The 22,792-nt window shown below is 27.7% G+C and overlaps 1 protein-coding gene across 2 annotated transcripts in view; it reads right to left on the reverse strand.

Annotated features, from left to right (window-relative positions):
• The window catches only part of Cad86C (Cadherin 86C), a 71,493-nt gene extending 49,394 nt beyond the window's left edge, over positions 1-22,099 (reverse strand). Inside the window, exon 1 of one of the 2 annotated variants that reach the window (XM_087159462.1) lies at positions 21,955-22,099. The gene's annotated coding sequence lies outside the window, so the exon portion shown is untranslated. Of the gene's footprint in view, positions 1-4,992; positions 5,338-21,954 lie in introns of those variants that run through there. The other variant, XM_087159461.1, reaches the window with a different exon arrangement.
• Between the last annotated feature and the right edge of the window lie 693 nt (positions 22,100-22,792).

Consider the following 22,792-nt stretch of genomic DNA (forward strand, 5'->3'; position numbering starts at 1 on the left):
GTATATATACATATATACATACATACATATATATATACATACATATGTATATATATGTATATATATATATATATACATATTATATATATACATATTATATATATACATATATATATATATATATATATATATATATATATATATATATATATATATATATATATATATATATATATATATATATATATATATATATATATATATATATATATATATATATATATATATATGTAACTATTATAGTATACACTTAATAATTTTGAGCATAATTTGCAAAGGATATGTGATCAATAAATTAAACACTATATATTGTTCTAAACAATTTTACTTAATTAACTGATTTTTAGACACATCTTGCGAGTATGATATTCGAAAACTTAATATTTTTTTACGAATATACCAGAACATTTGTGATACCAATAACCTGATAAGAATGCTATCAATTGTTTTCGTATTTCTTTATCAATTGGGGTTCTTTTTAATATTTCAAAGTGATATTTGTTATAAATATATCTACTAAGCTATTATAAATATTTTGAATACACTCGATAAATTAATTTAATAAAGTGGTTGCCTCAATTTTTTTTAAATTTCTACTTTTTTTACTTCTTTACGAATTGAATATTTATAGATTAAACACATTTATTTATCATTAAGCTGAATTTATTTTTTGTGCGAATTGGTTCCCTATCATAATATGTTCTTATCTTATTAACCCTTCAAAAATCAAGATATTATAGCAACGTGAAAAATTTTGTGCTGTTAGTTATTTATTCAAACTATTTTTATTTCCCATTTATAAAATGATTCAAAATATCTTTTTTATTACAAAGATAAAAAGTGTAGCTTAGAAAAAAAATTGATGTAGTTAATAATCACTTTTAGTATCTAACTATTGTGTTTTATAAATAACAAATGAACTTAAAAAGCTGACTCGACAGGAAAATAATTTACATGCCCAATACCACATTATAATTTAAACTATTTTCCTAATATGTACAATATGTTAATCGAACATAAAGCGTTTAACTTATTTTCAATTAAATGATGTAAACGAAGCGAAACAAGAAACCTAATTACGTACAATGGGTGTATACCTAAAAATCTATATTCAGAATTCTAACTTCGAAAATTATTATTATGACTCATTAATTTCCCATTACGTTTTCTATTAGTTTTCTCTTTAAATAATTGTCTTATCCATAGACTTCAATGGTCAAGTAAAACTGGGCCATGGCTACTTATTTGTTAATCACCTTTAACCTTCGATGTAAATATTTAAGGTGCTCTATTTTTTACGCTTCTCTTCTCTTCGCAAAGGAATGACCTTTTGAATGTGTTAATGGAATATAGCAGCTTATGTCTGACCGTGTTTTATGCGTCTCGATTTAGCATTCGGTTAGCAACCTCAGAAAACTATAAAAATAAATGAAATATGTATATCGTGATAAAGTTTGTATTAAATTGTATGAATAATATATTTTAGTTTTAGTGTTGAATTTGAATTCAAATGCTTTTGTTTCAGAAATAAATCAAAACTATTTATGTGTGGCTCATAGTAAAAAATTCCTAAACTTTTAAAAAAATAATTACGGACTTTGAAAAAATTTATACTGCATTTTTAATTGAACATTTAAATTATGTGAACATAAATATATATCGATTTATAAATATTTGGCTGTGTTGGTCAAAAAGCTTAGAGACAATAAAAAAAATTGCTTAATAAATAACAAACACTTGTCTCAATTACAGCAAGAGTTTTGCACTGCTGAATACAATTTTAGAAAAAAATGGCTCAAAAAAGAGCTGGTTCATTTATATTTCTTCAACCATTTTGTTGTGTTGCAACAATAAACTAAACTCAGTGGCATGACAGCCCACAGAGGGCCAAGGCCTACTGTACCCATCTCAGTTTTCTTGACCTTGAGCTCTGGGATGCAGGAGCAGATGTTCCGGTTGGGTGATCAACGCGAAACCCCCAGTGTTTAGTTCCCAAGCGTGTTGCAACAATAACAAGCTGATATTAAAATAAAATAAACATTTTGAAAACTAGTGAAAATGAACCAAAATGTGGAAGGTAATTCTGTTTTTGTCAGACTAAGAACTATAAATGCAGTCACTTTTTAAAGACGCAAGGGAACTTTTAGGAATAATAGAAGTTTATTACGAAAATGAAGTTTCTAGTATGACAAACACGGAATTATTTTCACATTAATAAATCTTTATTTTATTAAATAATTCCTTCTAGTTTGTTTATGGAAAGAAGTAAAATTTTCGATTGGCGATAAAATCATGAAAACTTTTATTTGCACTAGTTAGAAAACAACTGTGACTTGCTTTGACATAAATCGAGTTCTGTATTGACTATAACTTCTATTTCGCGATAATCTAAAATTTCTAAAATTGTATCTAAAATTTATTATCATGTTAATGTTGCTTCGAAAAATTTTTTTTAAATTTCCAACAAAAAAATGTAAGTAGTTTGATTAAAAATAGTCAGGAAGTTTATTCAATTTATTTCGCTGTATTATAACGAAAACTGCTTGGTGTCTTTCTTAATTTTAAAGTTTTTTTGTATTTAAAATTTATTATCTTGTTAATGTGTCTCCATATTTTTCCTTAAATTTTCAATAAAAAATTTTGGTTGCCTGTTACGAAGGAGTTTGCTTGTCCCTTTTCAGTTCTTTTTAAAGTAGACAACGGAGACTGTTAATTCAATGTTTTCCTGGGATAACCTTGAATTTATTTTCGTATTTTTTAACTCTATTGTTACAGAATACTTTAATTGGGTACTTGCACTTCAAGACGAAGATCACGGATACCCACCCATACGAATCATGGCGTCAGCACCAGCTGATCGCTTATAAGTAAAATGGCTTGTTAAAGTCGAGCTAAGTTTCTCCACATAAGCGAGAATGCTAATTAACGAAAGTAATTTAAATACAACGCCATATCTCACAACGAATTTGTTGAAATATAATTCTTTCTTGTCTACGACTTTTACTTCACGTAGATTTATTATTTGTTTATGTGTTCGAGTTAAAATGTACATATTTTTGTTTTATGTACCTGACAACTTCCATGCATAATTAGTTTGCATATGTTCTGCATGGCTTCGTGCCGTCTTTGTGTTAACAAAGAAATATATAGTGAAAGAATTGAAATCTTTATGAAAGAATCTTTGAGAAAGAATATATAAGAATGTATGACTTAAACGAATTGATACTTAACGGGTTTGGCTCACACGAAATAGAATGGAAAAAGCAGTTGCTAATGTAAACAAATGCCGCGTTTCAACAACCAATCAGGATCGAGATACCCACACTACTTCACTTGCAGGTATCCCATTAAGAGTTTTTCTTAATTTAGGAAACTTGAAATTAATATTTTAGATTTCCAAAATTTTTGTCAATAAATCAACTCTAACTATAAAAAATTAATTATAACATTTAAAAAAAATATCTTAAAATATATATCATAGCAATGAGACCAAAGGAAAAAGAAATGGGTGAAATGATTGATCTTTTATGTAGATAAAAGCAATTATTCACAAAGCAGATTTTAAGGTTTGGCAAATAAGTGCAAAAATTATAACCTTGATGGCAAAAATTGAGAAATCAAACAATAAAATCATTAGTCAAGATTATCCTCACTAATCTCTTGAAGAAATGCAAAACAATAAAAAAATAGATAATTGGAAATTTTTATCCAAAATAACGTAAACATTTTAATTTAAAAAGGTATTTCACATTTTTTTGTTAGACAATCAGGCTTTACGCTTACCAGTAGCTAGAATTTACCTAGCTAGAGAATTTGGGGACATGTGTAAACTTCCGACGACTAGAAATGAAATGTATTAAGAAGTATAATTAATTTAAAATACTTTTATATTTATTTTTATTTTTTTATTAATTACTTTATTTATTTATTTATATTTATTTTCCTTTTAATTTTTTAATTATATATAATAAAATATTATTATTGGGTTTTTTATTGTTTGAAATACTTAAAATAGAAAGGTTAAAAAATTTCTTATTATCATATTATAGTGGAAGAAGGTAATTATATATATTATCATAAAATAAACCAATTTTACTAAAATTCTTCTTCACAAAAACTTCAATTAATTATTTAAAACATATTTTAAAATAAAGCATAATATAAAAATTTTGTAACAAATAAAAAATAAAACCGAACTTCAAAATATTCCTTTTTAAAGAAAGTTTTGTAATCAATTATCATTCTCTTATTTTGAACCTTTTCTTAATATGAACTATAAATAAAAAAGCACGGGATTAATTCATTTTTCCTCCGATGTCACTTGGTGATTTTCATATTTACTGTAACAATTATTATTATTAATAATAAACTATTTAAATAAATTTATAAAATAATATATATAATTTGTTTCAAATGATTGTTTTGGCTATTTGGAATACTCCCTTGTTGTTCAAAAATTATGTCGCTAGTTTTGATTACTTTAAGCTTCAAAAAAGTTTCTGAGCAATGAAACATTGAAAGATCAATGAACAATTATAAAAGTTTGTAATAAATATAATGCACATTATCTCAAAAATAATCTAAAATTTTACTCTTAATTTCAAAAAAAATTAATTAAATTAATTAGTTAATTAAAAAATTGATTAACTACGTAATTAAACAATTTCATTGCAATAATGATGTAATTACTTACTGTATTAATTAATAATTTACTTGTTAATTTAATTATTTAAATTATCCGTCATTAAAATGTATAACATAATACTGTTTGACTGATTCAAAGCTAATAGAGCATATAATTCATATGTGAAACTGCACTTAGATTAAATTTTGTAAAATACAAAAAAATATAAATATTAGTTTAGTAATTTGAGTAAAGCGTACATTCCAGTTGGAAAATTTGTTACTAAATATGCATCAAATGAAATTTATGTTTTAAGTCTTGTGAGTTATTTTGATTTGTTATAGTAAAAAATTATATTCTCTACTCACGTCATAAACTCTTAAAATAGATCCAAAATATAATATACTGAATAACCAGGATAATCAAAGCAAATATATCCTCGCAGCACACCACAGCGAGTTCCCTCTGACCTTTCCTCAGAAAATATCTGCACATGGCCAAATGAACAAAAATTTGAATATACCCTTATGGTATCTAATTAAAACTTATATTCATTGAATTTGCCCGCTTAACAGCTGCAGACGACAACCACGCGTTCAATCTCGCGTGACCCCATCACAAGCCCCAAGGCCGAGCACCCCTCGCCCAATATATAAACAATAGCAGACGTTTTAATAGTAACGGCTAGTGTCACGCGACGCTGCCGTTTCTGTAAGTTCAATCGCGATGGATTCGTGGATTTTCACATACATGTGGTTTATTTTTTTTTTAAACTAAAGTTTAAGGTTGCGGTTTTGATACTTTGGTTGTGCCTTGAAAGCCAGATGGTGAATAGTTCAGTTGATTTTTAGGAAATATTAGTGAAACGCGTGTTTAATTGAGGTGTTACATGAAATATTGCAAGTGCGAAAATCAAGATGGCTGCTACAAATTAGTAATGCTTTTGCAGGGTTATCCTAACGTAATACTTCGTAAAATTCATATTTTTCTCTTATAGCATAGTCTAGAAGTATGACAAATGAATATTTCTAAATTCTGACTTTTAAATGCGGCTTTCCTTGAAATTTTTTTGAAATTCCGACTTTTCATTGCAACTTTCAGTTTGTCCAGCATATGAGATTACAATATTACCTTATAACAATTTAAATCTAACCTTCAAAATCTAATCTTTGAAAGCAAATATTGATCTCTAATTTTTAAAAGCTAATATTGTCTCTAATATTTAAAAGCAAATCATTTCCTATTTGCTAAACCTTCAAGACTCACAAAACTATAGCGAGCCAATTAACAATAAATATTGTGTTGCTGAAAGCATTATGACTTTCGTGACAGTAAACCATGTTTCATTAGTAGCTTTGCTTTTGAAAGCATTCCGGCAAAATTACCGTTCCGTATGGTAAGAATATTTTTGGTGAAAAAAAATACAATTTTGTTAATAAAAAAAATACCAGGTTTAACTCATTTATTTGGTAATTTTCTCGTATATGTTAGCGGTTTATCAAAAATTTTGGTTCTTATTACCACGTAAATAGTTCTTATTACCACACATTTAGTAAAAAAATACAAAACTGAATATAAACTGAACGGTAAATTTAATCGAATAAATTATTTTTATGCTAAATCTTACAGGTATAATAATAAAAGGTATAAGGTATAATAATAAAATTACCAGATTTTACCTCACTAACCAAATTTTATCACAAATTACAAAACCATATTTTATTATTAATTTTACCAAAATCATAACAAACGTGCTACTGTAAAAATTACCGAAATTTTTGGTGTTTTATAGAGCCAGAAACACAGTGAGTTTTTCCATGTTAGTGTAGTTTTTACCATACTTCTTTTCTCAGTGTATAGTTATTTTTAAAACTTAGAAAGTGTGAGGCTAAGTTTTATTTTAAGTAAATTACATGCTTGATTTTTTTCGAATGGAACGAAGTTAATTTTACCTAAGGGGATTTTTAACCTTTGTTCTCAAATAGATTAAATTTAAAATGGTGAACCATATTTTTAGATCTTTAGATTGTCTACCACCACAATTATTCAATATCAATTTACTTGTCTGTAAGACATGTTAACGCGATTCTATGTTACAGGTACCTTTTCATAGATAAACGTTAACGTTTTCGATAACGTTGTCGAACGCACCTACCTCTACAGCACGCTCACTTCGATTTAAACAAACCTACTTCGATAGATGCTTCACATTGAATAGTTGACTTGCTATTTGTTACGATTGCGACATTGTCCTCATTACACTGTTGCTACTCAGTCTCGATTACACACAACGTCGGCCTGTATACACTCGACTGCTAATTTTAGGAGGATTCCAGGACCATGAACTTAATACAGCTCTCACTATCAGCACTCAAAGCCCGGTGATCTTAATACCACTCTCCCGGCTTCTCACAAAACAGCAATAAATCAACTAGTGATATACGTTCATCAAATTCTATCACACATAAAATTCTAGAATAGTTCTGTTGCGTATCTACAGATTCACTAGTATACACTACAATTCACTAGTGTATTGTTAACTCGATTTATAAGACTATATTAACTTGCTAACTCGACTGTTAATTCGACTTATTAGATTATCAAGACTTGTTAACTCGATCCTTTGTTGAGGTATCTTTCCGTAAATGAAGTTTAACATTATCGATAACACTCACTCCACAGATCTATACCAGCAATTGTGTTAAAAATCACTTGCATGCATTGAAATACAACAATAACTACATATTTTCATCAAGTTCAACTGTGTCATTACGATTGATTGCGAAGACAACATTCTAATAACGTTTCAAAAATTGGAAACACTAAATTATGAAATTGAAAGCGACATGCACACAAATAACATATTTTTGTTTCAACTTATATTTTTCGTGAATAATTTTTCCAGTTTTAAATTGTTAATTTTATTATTTATTGTTGTGTTGCCTTGCAATATAGATAAATTACATTGTGAAGTATTTTCTGTTAAATGCCATGCATAAGAGTAAAATTTTGCAGGAGATATACCAATTCTAGAAACTCATTTACTTGGTTTAAAGAATTTTTTTACTCTCGTGAAAAAAACATTAAAAAAAATAATAAAAATAAAAATTAATAATAATAACGTCTGTTTTTTTTTTCTTTTGAGAAATTTTATTCCTAGGCAAGACATTTAACAGAAAATATTCCACAATGTAATACAACTAAATAGCGATGCAACACAACAAAAATAATAAAAGTGACATAAAAATAAATAAAAACAATTTTAAGCACAAAAAAATTGCACATGAAAAACTCAACTTGAAAAAAAAAAACATGTTATTTGTGATGTACTTGCTTGACAGCTCCATGTCACTTTCAACACCACAATTTAGGGTTAAAAAATTTTTTAAATACTATTGACAGATATTTAGAAATAAAATATAATTATTCTTATTATATAACGAATAACATACATACATGTTGTAACCGCGAAATTTTGTTTCTGTATGTGTATAGCAGCATGCAAAACAACAGCAAACTTTCATAATATAGCACACAATTGTCTCTTTTATAAGTATAAATCAACATAATTTTTTCTAAGGCATTGTTCTAAAAACTGATTGATACCTTTCCGAAATGTTTACGCAGCATTTCAGAAAGATAAGTTTCAGTTGTTGCAGCAGAAAAGCGGACGCCTCAGCATTTGCAAAATAACAAAACACGTTCACATTTTCAGACGCTATTGTACAGTTTAAATGTTTCAAAGATAATGCACTTGTTAAGTTTCAACGATAGTTTTTGCTATATCATTTTATTGTTTTCGATAACATTTACAGTGACATATAATTTCGCTGTAACCTTTATACAAAACATTTAGTCAATGATAAAAATTTTTAAGAAATTTAGTCTTCCAAAATCTCATAATTTTTCATAATTCTCTCTCATAGTTCTTCAAAATTATGAAGTTTCTCTTTTAAAAGAAAACTATATAACTTTGCACAAATTTTATTTTTTCAAAGTCACACTCTCACCTTTGACGATTCAACAATCCTTCGCTAATTTTGAGAATCACTTTATCGCGTAATCACGTGATTTGTAATATACCGCAAACTTTCAAATATATGACGAAAATATTTCATCAACTCATCGTAGTGCATCTCGTAGAAATCTCATCGTAGTGCATTGCAAGAAATTATGAACTAGAATGACAAATTAAGAAAAAAAACTTAACAATCGAAAATAAACTGCGTACTAAGCCAATGGTCAGTATGGTGGTCAAGGAGTTCCATGAAGATCAAGAGTTCGAATCGCGTTTCGTGACAAAACTTTTGCTCGAAGTATGTACGGAAACGTTTTCTTCAAAAACGAAGTTTCGTGATATTTGAGCATCCATTTTTTTGTGGAACATTTTTCAAAAATATAACAATTATAAATTTATATTTTGTGGATTCCATAACCAGAACTTACTTAATAAATCGAGAAATCATGAAGTTTGTTACAATCTATTATATAAAACAAAATAATGATTGATAGTTTTATACTAGTGTCCGTAAAAGGTCAGGTTTCCTTGGTTAATTCGATTGTTTCCGTTTCTCATGGGCAAAGGCAAACAAAATCGAAGGAAAACGTTTAAATGAAGAAAGGCAAACAAATCGATCCATCGAAATTCAATAGCGCTATATTTACAACACAAAAGATATTGAGTTCATGTTTTTCAAGGGTATGAAAATGATAATAACCTTCTTGATTTGTCTTTCTGAATCGTAGTTGCGAAATTTTAGGTAAAATTAAAATAATTTTCTGAATAATTGAAATATCAAAAGAACATTTGTCTTTTTTTAGCTACCAGGAAAGTGAATCAGATTTTTGGATCAAATTTTCAATAATAAAAAGCGGTAACTTTAACCCTTGGAGCAGGGGGACACCGGTGTTCGTTTTATATGCATCATTTTTTTCTGAATCTCTAATTACAAATATATGTGCTACTACTGTATATATATATATATATATATATATATATATATATATATATATATATATATATATATATATATATATATATATATATATATATATATATATATATATATATATATATATATATATATATATATATGGTGTTTATAAAGCCCCGGACCCATTTTGATGTTTAAAAACTCATAAAATAATAAAGATAGATTAAAATTAATAACATAAATGGTTAGATAGACTCAAAAAGTTTTATGGCCCTTGTCAATGAACTTCCACGTATGCCCCTTCGTCGCACGGAGAATATCAAGTCGATAGTCAATTTCACGCCAGGTAGCAGCAAGCATGTCGGCATCCACAGAGGCTATTGCGATTGTAATTCTGGCTTTTACAATGTTCGACACGATCCTCCTGTAAACATTGTCCTTTATAAATCCCCAAAGAAAAAAGTCCAGCGGCGTTATATCAGGTGATCTTGGTGGCCAAGGAATTGGACCTCCTCGCCCAATCCATCTACCAGGAAAATGGTCATTCAAAGAACTACGAACGATGATACCGCAATGAGGTGGTGCACCATCTTGTTGCAAAAATACATGTGGCTGAAGCTCTTCTGGTTGTGGAAATACGAAATTTTCCATCATGTCTAAGTATACAACTGATGAGACCGTCTCCCAATGACTCGGCCGTGCATTAGTCCACGTCACACATTAACCTTTGGGGAATCCCTTTGTGTCTCACGGTATTCATGGGGGCTTTCAGATTCCCATATGCGCACATTATGGTGATTAACAATGCCAGAAACATGAAAGGATGATTCGTCGGAGAACATTACGCGGTTTAGAAAATCAGCAGCATCTTCTATCCTTCCTACCATATAACACGTGGAAGTTCATTGACATGGGTCATGAAACTTTTTGGGTCTATCTAACCATTTATTTATTAATTTTAATCTATCTTTATTATTTTATGAGTTTTTAAACATCAAAATGGGTCCGGGACTTTATAAACACCCTGCATATAAACTGTTAGATTCTCGGAATTATATTTGTTCAAAAATATAAAATCCAAAAAAATACAATTTTTTTTTCGTTTATATTCAAAAATGTATCAATAAATTATTTTGTAAATGAAAGAAATTTCATTGATGAATTACTTTTTTTCTTAGATCTAAGTAATTGCAAATAAGTGCAAATTTCAGAAATGATTGTTTGGAAGTGAGCTGTGTTTGGAAAACTTTACTTTAAGCACAAAAAGAATCATCGGTGTCCGATGATGTATTTCATAACTAAAAATTATTCAAATACCAAATATAATATTTTTTACTCATTGATCTAATTTAATACAAAAAATGAAACAGTATGAAAGATATGTTTAATGAAAATTCTACATCAAAAAGATAATCAGTCACCACTCATAGCATAAAATTATTGAATAGATCTGTATTTCCACTAGCCTTCAATTAAATTATAGTTTAAATTAATATAACCATTTTAACTTACGTCTATTGATGCTTGTGAAAAAAATAAAAACTCTTTATTTCTATTCATATAAAACAATGTTTTTTTGAAACATAAAATAATTTGAAACATATTCAATACTTACAAAACCTCATTTTTTTGTTTCCACGGGCATAAGTAATACATAAAGAGTTTTAAATTAAAAACTTTAATTGCTCATGAGCCCCTTATTCCGACTCTGTAAAAAATTTCAGTTCAAATTATGGCAAAAAGCATCTTTACTCTGTGTGCCGGTACTCTCTTTGTCGTAAGATCCTTTTTACTGGAATACTTTACGGTACAAAGAAATCTGATATACCGTAATTTTTACAGAAATACTTACTGTAATAATTACTAATTAATATGCATTACTATTAGATAACGGTTTAATATTTTATGATAAAAATGTATTTACTGTAAAATAGAATTTTAAGGTTGGTGCACCCGAAGTGCCGGTACTTTATACAGTAATTTGAAACGGAATTTTTACAGTGTACGCTGAATATAGATGGTTTTAGGTCGAACTACTCTAAGATTACACTAATAGTAATAGAAAAATTAAACTTAAACTACAAATGACAGGGTATTACACATGAGTAATACGTATAGATGACATGATTTTACAGAACGTGTTTTGAAGGAACAGTTTTTGTTCAAAACTTACAGGGTTCGCTGTGAAATTTCGTAAAATTTGTGGCTAAACTGTTCCTTCTAATATTACAACTTTAGTCCCATTTTATAAGAAAATTTGACATTTGATTCGCATTTTCTGAAAAAATTCGACAAAAACCACCGTAATCTATAACCGCATTTTACAAAATCAAACTTGAAAAAATATCTATGTTATATAATTATAGGATTGGCAATTTCTTTTTAAATTGATGTTTCAACTTATGCCTGTTTAAGCTGCAATTTCAATCCCTAATTCAAAATGCAATTTTAATCCTTAATGAGGAAAGTTAACATTTGATTTCCATAAAATAAAGACACTTATAATAATTCTATTTAAAAAAATATATAGGTTTGTTGGGGTAATTTCGTAAAATTGTTTTCAACTATCGTATTCAACGTTACAATTTTTAACACATACTGGTAAATAAAATGTATTTTTATTGCATTTTAAGACGAAATTGAATCTTAAATATGAAATGTATGAGATCATTTAATAAAATAATTCTTAAAGAAAGTTTTTACCTTAAAAAATGAAGGTTTCGATATTTTTAAACTGTATATTGTCAATGTTACTATTCTGTAAACACTACACGGAAATTCCAAGATTATCTCTGCAATTTAAAAAAAAATGAAAATCCAGATCTAAAATATATGCTACTAATAACGACAAGATTCAGTTATCAGCGTAATGATGGCAAGTTTACTCACTAGAAACGTATATATTTCAGATACATAGCATATTCAGATATATAACATATTCATTTCAAGAAGTATAACCTGCCGCTTTTGGTCAGCTGAATAGCTCTCAAGAATTTGACGCTCTCTGGTTCCTCATTGCGTGATTAGTTTTGGTTATATGGTGCTTCAATAATTAAAAACAATGAAAAAAAATTAAATTTTCAACTACATTGGATTCTTATTTGTGACTCGTAATATTGAGCATTCCATTTAAGTTTTAAGACTTTAGCCAAAAATTGAATGCTTTTGCCGTATCATGGGGACCACAGGGGGGGAATTCATAAGAAATCACGTACCGTATCACGGGGGGGGGGTAGAACTCATAAGAAAAATTAAAAATAATTAATTAATAATAAAAATAATTAATTAATCTTTTAAGTTGCCAGATGCTTTCAGAATCCTATCTAAATAAGCTAGCTAATTATTTTTAAACTAATACAAAAATTATATGAACTACTTCAATAAGTGCAAATAAGCATTTTCAACTTAAAATTAATGGATACATTTTCTAGAAATTCTGTCCTAGATAAAACCTGACATATTTTGTTAAAAATCCCTATCAATAATTTTAACATAATCAATATTTTTCGTAGAAGCAGTCGACTCACATTCTCAAATGACCTTATTTTTGCGACTGTTTCAGCTTGAATTTATTGATTATAATAATGGATAGCCTTTACTTTAATGGCTTTGACAGTAAATCCCCTACTAATCGCTTTTAAAACACATATTTCTCCTGCTGTCAAAAGTTGCTTTTGTTTGTGAGGTATTCGCATTAAAATGCTTTTACAAATGACCTCATTGAGCAATTCCTAAAACAAAAAGGGTATAACCTCATTATAAACCAAGTTAAGTTTAAAAAGTTAAGATTATTTAAATAGTAAATGGCAAATGACACCATTCCCTTTAAAATTATTGTTATCCATTAGTATCCCAGATCGATTTTTTTCTAACATCTACACTAAAAAAGATAACATCCTGTTACTTGTGTGTTTTATTTATTTTGATAATATTTAACATTTCATAACTGACATTTTTTAATCATGTGTGATGCGGAAAAAAAATTTCATATCTAAATATAAAATTTTTTTGTTAATCATAATTTAGTTATTTACCCTTACTTGTAATGATAATTTTACATAACATATCAGTTTTAAAATGTTTTACATAAGTTTGAAAACTGAATTTGGGCATTCAAAAATTACTATTTGTTAAAAAATAAAATAAAAACTTTAACATCGTAATAAGTTTTACTTCAATAAAACAGAGAGACGTTTGAAATGGATATCTACAAGCAACGTTTCGAAGTTGCAAGTGGCCAATAGATTTTGAAATGGAAAAAGTTAGTAACCATTGAATTAAATAAATTTTTCGATTTAAAATCTTTTGCAGACTTTATAAAAATGCATTGACTGCAGACACGAATACTAATTTAATTCAAATTTATTTAAATTTTAATAATCAATGAAATGTTTATTATTTTATTGACTAAATTGATGAATTTTTATTTTTATTTTATCAAGACTAGAATAACTACAAAAATTGTCCCATTAAGGCCATAGTCCTATGTTTTCAATAATATTACGAACATTAATTTTAAACGTTGTGAAATTGACTAATAAATTATTAAAACAAATATTACCTAGAAATTTTTTAATTTTTTTCAAAAAGTCATAATTTTTGTACAAATTTCGAAAGGAGTTCGAAATGACCAAAAGTTGCAAAAACTTAAAACTTTTTGTGATTATAAAAAAAAAGTATCCTTAGAATTCTGGTTACTAAAATATTTGCGGAATTCCAGTAATTAATTAAGTAATATTTAAATTCAACACTGGTCTTTTAGATTTCTCCAACAGAAAAAAAATTCATTCAAAAACAAGTAAAAAAAGATTACAGTATCTACAAAACATTTGAATCGTGCTATCAGCGATAAAAAGAATATTAAAACAATTTATATCAATGATGCACATGCAATGATGATGCAGAAATATAAATTAAAGGAAACTGTGCAAACTGATGGTTTAAGTAGATATTTAACAATAATAATTAAAATGCATACTTGGTAATAAAAATTGAATTGGGAAAAGAATGGTTGACGTGTTTCAAGCGCTCGAATAAACGCACTCGCTCTCTCTACTCAATAAAACATATATGACTTATATGGAATAGGCTAGAAATTAAAAAAAATCGAAGGGAAAACAAAATGTAAAAGAACGCGGTAGCCGATGGGACGGTGATGGCTGAATTAAACAAATTAAAGCAGCTTACGTTTTCTTATGGAATGTGGGATTGGAATCAAACTTAAGCCATTTACTAGGTAAGTACTTTGAGGTCATTTACTACATCATTTATTACAAATGTACTTCGAATTCTGGAGATTTTTTGAATTTTTAACTTACAAATGTGCTTAACTTTATGAAATGCTTAACTTTATTTTTTAACATTTTTCATATCTGAATAACTTTTGATCTAAAGATCGGATTTTCATGCACCAAGTCTCAATTTCTCCCAATACTTGATCCGGGAGTTTCCTTGTCTTCTGGATTGGGTTCAAAATTACAAGGCTACGGAGTTGAAGATTAGTAGTCGTGAACTCAAAAAATTGGGTCGGCTGTTCAACGAGAGTTACGAAGTAAAAAGTATGTAAATTCCGTTTCAGCAAAAGAAACTAATTCTTGCTTTAGTCATCTTACGTATTGAAGCGTTTTTTATCGATAGGATTACCTTTCTGCAATGATTTTAATACTTTACTAATCAAAAAGTATATTTAATTCTCATATTTTTTTAAATCGAAACACATTTTTAATGAAAGCAGTTAACTTAGAAAAATCGGTTTTGAGTCTAATAGTTACGAGGAAGGTTACTTTGTTATTAAAGAAAATTTGTAGTATACATTTAGATTTAAAGAAAGTGAAATTTTTTTTTGTCAGTTACCGCTTAAGTTTTAAAAACAAGAAATGGCACATAACGAATTAAGATCGAAATTTTTTTTTTAAATTTATAAGTATGAATAAGAAATCTATCAATATGTGCCGTCAATTATTTGAAACAAAAAATTCTTAAAGTGACTATTGGTGCTATTTGGTTAATTGACTTTAATTTCAAAACAATAACTTTAATTTCAAAACAATGCATTATCTTAGTTATATAACCCCGTTTACTAACACAGGAACGTTTCTACATTTTAATTTATGTGATTTAAATTTTATGACATATTTTTCCACCTGTATATGATATTTAATCCACTGGTTGCAGATGTTCCTATTTAAGTCACCTCCATTTTTAAAGAAAAATAAAAAGCGTTAACTTCATAATATTGTTTTACAAAAGAGGTAACTTCTTCGTATTTGTTTTACAAAAGTGGCTCCATTCACATTAATTATTTTACAGAATTACATTGAATTACCACAACAAATATTACTTTCATAACTAAATGCTGTCCTTCAATCATCGTTATTAGACTCAATTTAATGGAAGAACAAAATTCACTAATATACTTAATTTTAATTAAGAAAAAGGAAACTTGGAAATTTTTTTTTCAAATCAATTTACTAACTGTCCTTCAAATTAATATTTTACTTATAATGTTTTATAGTTCACAACTTAAGTTTTTAAAGTTAACGCTTTTGTAAAGATACTTAAAATAGCCACTATACATGACCCAATAACCCATTTCTGATATAAAAAAAAAATACACAATCAACATCATAAGCCCTTATAATTTCATAATTCAACATCATAAGCCTTTTACATAAAGAAAAAATATTTGAACTTGACCACACCTATTTTTAGTGACGTTTAATAAAATAAAATGCTCAGTATAGCTCTTAAATTAATTACAGACTCATTGAGGTCGCATCCCTTGGGTCAATAGATTCTAATACTTACTCTATTGAGATAATCATGCATAGTATTAGAGGATGATCTTTTATCAGTATCCTCTGGGAAATTGGGAAAATCATTTCATATGGTACCTAGTACCATTAGAACTCTAAGGCCCTAGCTAGAACTTAAAGTAGGTTGATAGATCAAGAACAATAAAGCAATTGTGTTTCAACAATGCTGCCAACAAAAAAACTAAATAATAACATTAATAATGATAGCGAAATTAAGCTTTTCCTCTAAATGGTAGAAAATATCAGGAAAATGTTATGCGTAATTAAGTTGTAAGTAACAGTATAGTCATTTACAAATAATTGTCTTTAGCTTTTAAGATTATTAAATAGCAGTAATTTAATGTCGGTGAGCTTTTATCGTTGTTTTTTATGACCACGACATTATTGACTATTTCATAAGTGATACTACTTTTTCGAATGAATACTGTTTTTGCTGAGGAAAAAAATAACTCTAAAGCATTGGAACAGACTCAAATTCTTTTAGCATAGTAAAAAATACTGCGAATTAACCACTAAAATTTCGATAAATAATTTCCAACATTTTAATTTCAAAGATTCAAAAATAGTTATAATCTTTAAATTTGATAACTAGTTTCGTTAATGAATAAAAGGAAACAAAGAGTTATTAATTAGTTATAATAAGGAAACTGCATTCATTTAATTCTCCGATGGTTAACACAGAATAAGTTTATAAAATCCTTTTTCTGTCTTAAGCGAAGCCTTAAATATTTCCGTCACTCAAAAATATGTGGCATGCAACTAATTTATAGCAAAAACTCTAAAATCTACTTTCACAAAAATACTTACGAATACTTAATTAAGTTTTTAATTTATATTATAAAGTATGATTTTTCAGGATATCTCACGGAAAAAAAATTCTAGTAAAATAACCGTATTGTATTTTTGGCACATTTTTTACATATATATCTAAAAAAAGCATCATAATTCTGGTAAATGAAACAAAATATGCGATATTTAAACCACTCACTTGGTAATTTTTCCGTCCATATGGTAACGGTTTACTGGGAATTCTAGTTTTGAAAATCATAGTTCTTATAACCACACGTTTAGTAAAAAATATAAAACTGAAGAGTCAATTTAACCGATTAAAAGATTTTAATGCCATGCTCTAAAGCAGAGGTCGACTAAGTGGTCTATATAGACCCCCAGGGGTCTATTTAACAAAAGCGGGGGTTGATGTGAGACAGGGGGGCGAATGGGGGTCGATCCGAATCGGAAGGGTCGATTGTGGGACAGAAAAAAAAAAACAGTTCTCAATACGCAAATCACACGTACCTAAATAAGTATGTAAAATTTGTGAATTTTTTATATAATCGACTCAATATCAGTTTCTTTATAAAACATAAATTAATAAACGTATATTTATTGGGGTGAAACAAGTACTTACGTACCACCGCGCAGTGGCACGAACTCAGCGCAGTTTATAAGTCATATGCATATGTGCGCTTGTCCTAATGTCACGTGTGACGAGCATTGACGTTACAAATGCAAATATCATACGCAGTTTCAGCTATCTTTGCAAACTGTGTTGAATATTTGCAGTGTCATTATTAAAACTTTTATAGTTTTGGATAATTAGTTATTGTTTCGATTCTTTTAGTTTGGATATCAATTTCAATTATCAATGCACAAAAAAGAAGGTAAGCATTAATAATATGGATTAGTACAGCCCACGACAAAACTATAGCACACTTTGTATTTTTTTACGAAAATTACAAAATTGACCAATTTTGACGAAAATTAAAATTGACCAATTTTGAACCCAATATAGCGAACCTTGCAAAAAAACACCAGGCACACCCATCTCATTGATCAAGAAGCAGTAAATCTTTAGTAGCTTTACTTATTATAACTACTTATGCATAGTTACTTATTATTTAATAATAAGGTATTTAAATTTCAATATTAATATATTTTTCATAAAACTATAGTTACACAATGTACTATTACTTTAATAAATGTTTAAAATCATAAAATAAATGTACAAACGCAGCATCTAATAGTTTTATTTTAATTAACAGAAAATTACTTTTGTGGGGGTCGATGGAGATTTCGAAAAATTATATAGGGGTCGATGATCAAAAAAGTTTGGCGATCCCTGCTCTAAAGTATCATAATAAAACTACCAAATTTTACCACATTTACAGAATTTTATCGCATATTATAAAACCATATTTTATTCTAATTTTATCAAAATCACTACCAAAGCGATTCGGTACGAATTACTGTTTCGTTGAACCCATAGACACAGAAACACTGTAAATTTTACCATATTCAGGTAATTTCAGTCATATTTTTTTCTCAGTGCCGAATATTTCTGAATATTTGTATTTACATTTATGCACATAATATGCATATTTATTTTTTAATTTTAATGATTTTAAAGATATTTTTATAATTTAACGTCATTAACAAACTTATGTTTTATTTAAATTATTGTGCGACACAAAAATTTTAAAATTAAATTAGACTGATTTAATGCTATAAAACTTTTTTTATTGTAAAATATAATACAATCTAGACAGTTTCTACTTGTTTAATCGCGTGAATTCTAGGAATATGGGCGTTCTGCCAGTTTAATAAAAGGAGAGGCGTAACAAAATTAATGGAGAAGGAGGGAAAGTGGGTCGAGTATTAAAATGTCCCTTGGGAAGGTGTGTGTGTGCTAAGATGGTGTAAAAACTAGTACCCTACTGTCCTAAAGCTCTAGAAATAGATCAGAAAAAAAATATATATTGCATGCACAGTCTGGTTCACTAAATATTTATTTTTGTTTTAAGAGTCATGATGTTTTGAAGTTGAAAATTTAATTGTTTTAAAAAAAAACCAAAACACATTTTAAATGTGTTTTTCTAAATGCATCTATTGCTTTAAATTTTATGATGTTGTTACATGCATGATTTAAAAATATTCATAGCATTTAAAAAAATTTTAAAATTAGACATTTTTGGCTAACTTTCTATAAAATATTTATGTTTAAAATTATAAACACTAATATTACTTTTCGCTTTTAATGTTTCAAAGAAATTAAAAACCCAAAATTGCGAAACGCAAAATTCTAAACACAGAAAAGCATATTTTCTTCTTTTTGTTGTTGTTTTAAAAAAGAAAATTAGAACACAAATTCTAAATATGTCATACGAACTTATTAAAATAGATTAAAATAAAGAAAGATTAATTTAAAGATAGATCAAAATAACTAAAATATAACTATCTCAAATGTCACAGTGTTATTGATAATAGCGCCGAATAAATGAGCATTGGATGTTTTTTAGATATACACCTATGATTTATTCTCCTGAATTCTTATTTAAATTTAAAGTAAATTTTTTGTTTGTTTGTTTTTTTAAATCGCTGCACTGCTTTTTTATTTGCCACTTTTTGAACTCATTTATATATAAACAAAAAATCTTACTTTAAGAGAGAGGGGGGGAGGAGATAAATAAGCCATCATTTGATTATAAATTAGTCAGAGAAAAAAGAAAATTAAAAAAATTCCCCCGTTTACTTATGAAAAACATGTCTGAACTGAAATCTGAGTTTTTAGTGGAAAAATGGAACAGAAAATAGAATAGATAATATGTTTAAACTTACAGAAAGTACACTGTAAAAAATTATGGATCAAATTGCGGCACAAAGTACTCGCATTTCGGGTGCTTCATCTGCAAAATCCATTTTACCATAAAATATTATACCTTAACTTTTACAGTAATAATTATTCAAATAGAGTGATTCAATTATTTTACGATAATTACTGTAAAAATTACGGTATATCATATTTTTTGCTCCGTAGCAAGTTCCAGTAAAAATGGATTTTACGGTAAAAAGTATCGGCACCCTAAGCGCCGATATCCCTAACAGTAATTTGAACAAGGATTTCTCATAGTGTACCACGATTTACTCAAAGAGTGAACTATTGCATCACATCTTAACTGTTATTAATATTTCAAACAAATTATTCTGATGAAAATATAATAAATAGTTACAGAAAACAGTTTAAGACTCAAATTTTCAAAGAAATCGTATTTCTGAAACAAAAACACACTACGATTTCGATATTTTCTCAAACATGCTTCTATAAGTAATAAAACAATACCTTTGTATTAGATTAACACTACATTTTTGGAATACCATTTTTGAAATACTACGATTTAATTTTAAGTTGAACCTTTCTTAAACTTGCTTATAAATAAGTCAAAATAACCATTAAAAAAAAACCAACACTTTGAATATTGAAAATTATAATAATCTTGCAGAGTACAAAAATTTTTGGAATTTTTCTTAAACAATAACTCTTTTTTTAATGAAATATTTCTAAAATATGGTAATTTTAAAGAAAAAATTATAAGATAATAACAAATAAATGACCTCTGATATTAAAACATTTATGCATTGACACCTCTAAATTGCATCGATTGCTCGTCTGCATTAAAATAGTTTTAAAAGTGACATAAAACCTAATTTATTTGTTCCTAAAAACTGTGACACTAAACGTTATGCTTAAAAATAATATAAAATCAACAATTTAACAATTAAAATTACTGAATCGTTCGTAAAGAGTGTGTTTAATATGATACTAAGTTAAGGAATATAACTTAAAATATTACAAAAGCAGACAACGATGAATAGATTGGAGTGATTGGAAACGAATTCCGTACTCTTTCTTAATGTGGTAAATAATTCTATTGCATTTAATTACCCTAACAAAGATATTAAGTAATTAAGGAGTACTTATCCCTTGTAAACCGTGGTTTTAGAGAACTATAGCTTCTTTCTACAAAGGTGGTTCTTTCGAACTATAGCTTCGTGTATTTTAGAGAACAGAAGAACAGAGAAAAATAATATATCTAACACCAAAATTAGTCATAACATATAATGCTTATAAGCACAAATATTACGCTCAAATTAAGTTTAATTTCAATCAATTCTTTTTTGGAACTTTCTTTTTTCATCGATGTTATCATTCAATGATCATGATTCAGCCCTTATTTCCAACAAAAGATACTATTTACTATGAGAAACTGTGTATTACTCACATAGTGTATAATTTAAATCTACTAAAAATTAAAATATATTAACGAAAATCAGAAATCGAGATTTTGAATTAAAGTTAAAATAGACTTATTATTGTAAGTCAATCCAATAACTGCTGAAATAAATACAATTAATATGTTCAAATTAAATTTATTTTCAATCAATTTTTTTTTGCAACTATTTTTTTTTTCGTGTCATCATTCAGTGATCATGATTAAGCTCCTGTTTACTACGAAAGATACTATTTACTATGAAAAACTATATATTACTCACATAGCGTATAATTTAAATCTATTAAAAATTAAAATATATTAAACGAAAATCAGAAATCGAGATTTTAAATTAAAGTTAAAATGTATTTATCAGTCAATGCAGTAACTGCTAAAATAAACATAATTGTTATGTTGAAATTAAATTTATTTTAAATAATTTTTTTTCCTTGCCATCAATCAGTGATCATGTCATGATTTAGCTACTGTTTACTACGAAAGATACTATTTACTATGAGAAACTATGTATTACTCACATAGCGTGCACAGTCCCAAGGACGAATTTCCATGTGGAATCAATGAAACATGGATGACACAACGGAGTTTGAAGATAGACCATGTCCACAGTATTGCAAAAGTTATGTGATGGTTGTCACTTCACTTAGAATGTCAATGTTCGGTAAGGTCCGCTGAATCGTCGCTTCGAACGAAACTTAGAAAAGGACCGCCCCCTTCGTGCGCCGGCGCAAGGTAGGGTTGCAATCCATAAGTTGATCGATTTCATAAATGTGACCACGTGCTGTTGTCTGAGAGGTAATATAGAGAGATGTGGTCACATTTATTAAACGAGACAATGCGTGGTTTGAAAAGTTATTAACTCCGACCTTAATTGATGGATGAGAAAAATTCGTGAAATTGAATGTAATTAATTAAAAACGCGATATATTGTCGTTTTGAACAGGTGCTATGAACAAAGATAAAGGAACTCTATAATTTCGATAGCAATAAAAATCTCTTTAAAAAAACTGAAATTATCATTTAAATATTAAATAACATAAATGACTAACCGATATTGTTAGAGAGGTGATATGTTATCACCTAAAAGAGACAATGCGTGGTCTGAAAAGTGACAAATCTTGACCTCAATCGACGGACGAGAAAAATCTATAAAATTAAATGTAATTAATTAAAAATACGATATATCGATTTTTTAAACACTTACAGATATGAACAGGTTCAAGAGAAAACTTTCGAATTTATTAACTATCGGCAGCAATAAAAATCTATATCAAAAAATAATTAAAATTGCATTTTAAATGCAAAATAAAATAAATTACCTAGAATCTTGTCAGAGAGATGATACGTGGTCACATA

The sequence above is a fragment of the Parasteatoda tepidariorum genome, chromosome 3 (genome assembly GCF_982258835.1).
Source record: "Parasteatoda tepidariorum strain Cologne lab strain chromosome 3, Ptep-v5.0, whole genome shotgun sequence".
Classification (NCBI taxonomy): Eukaryota; Metazoa; Arthropoda; class Arachnida; order Araneae; family Theridiidae; genus Parasteatoda; species Parasteatoda tepidariorum.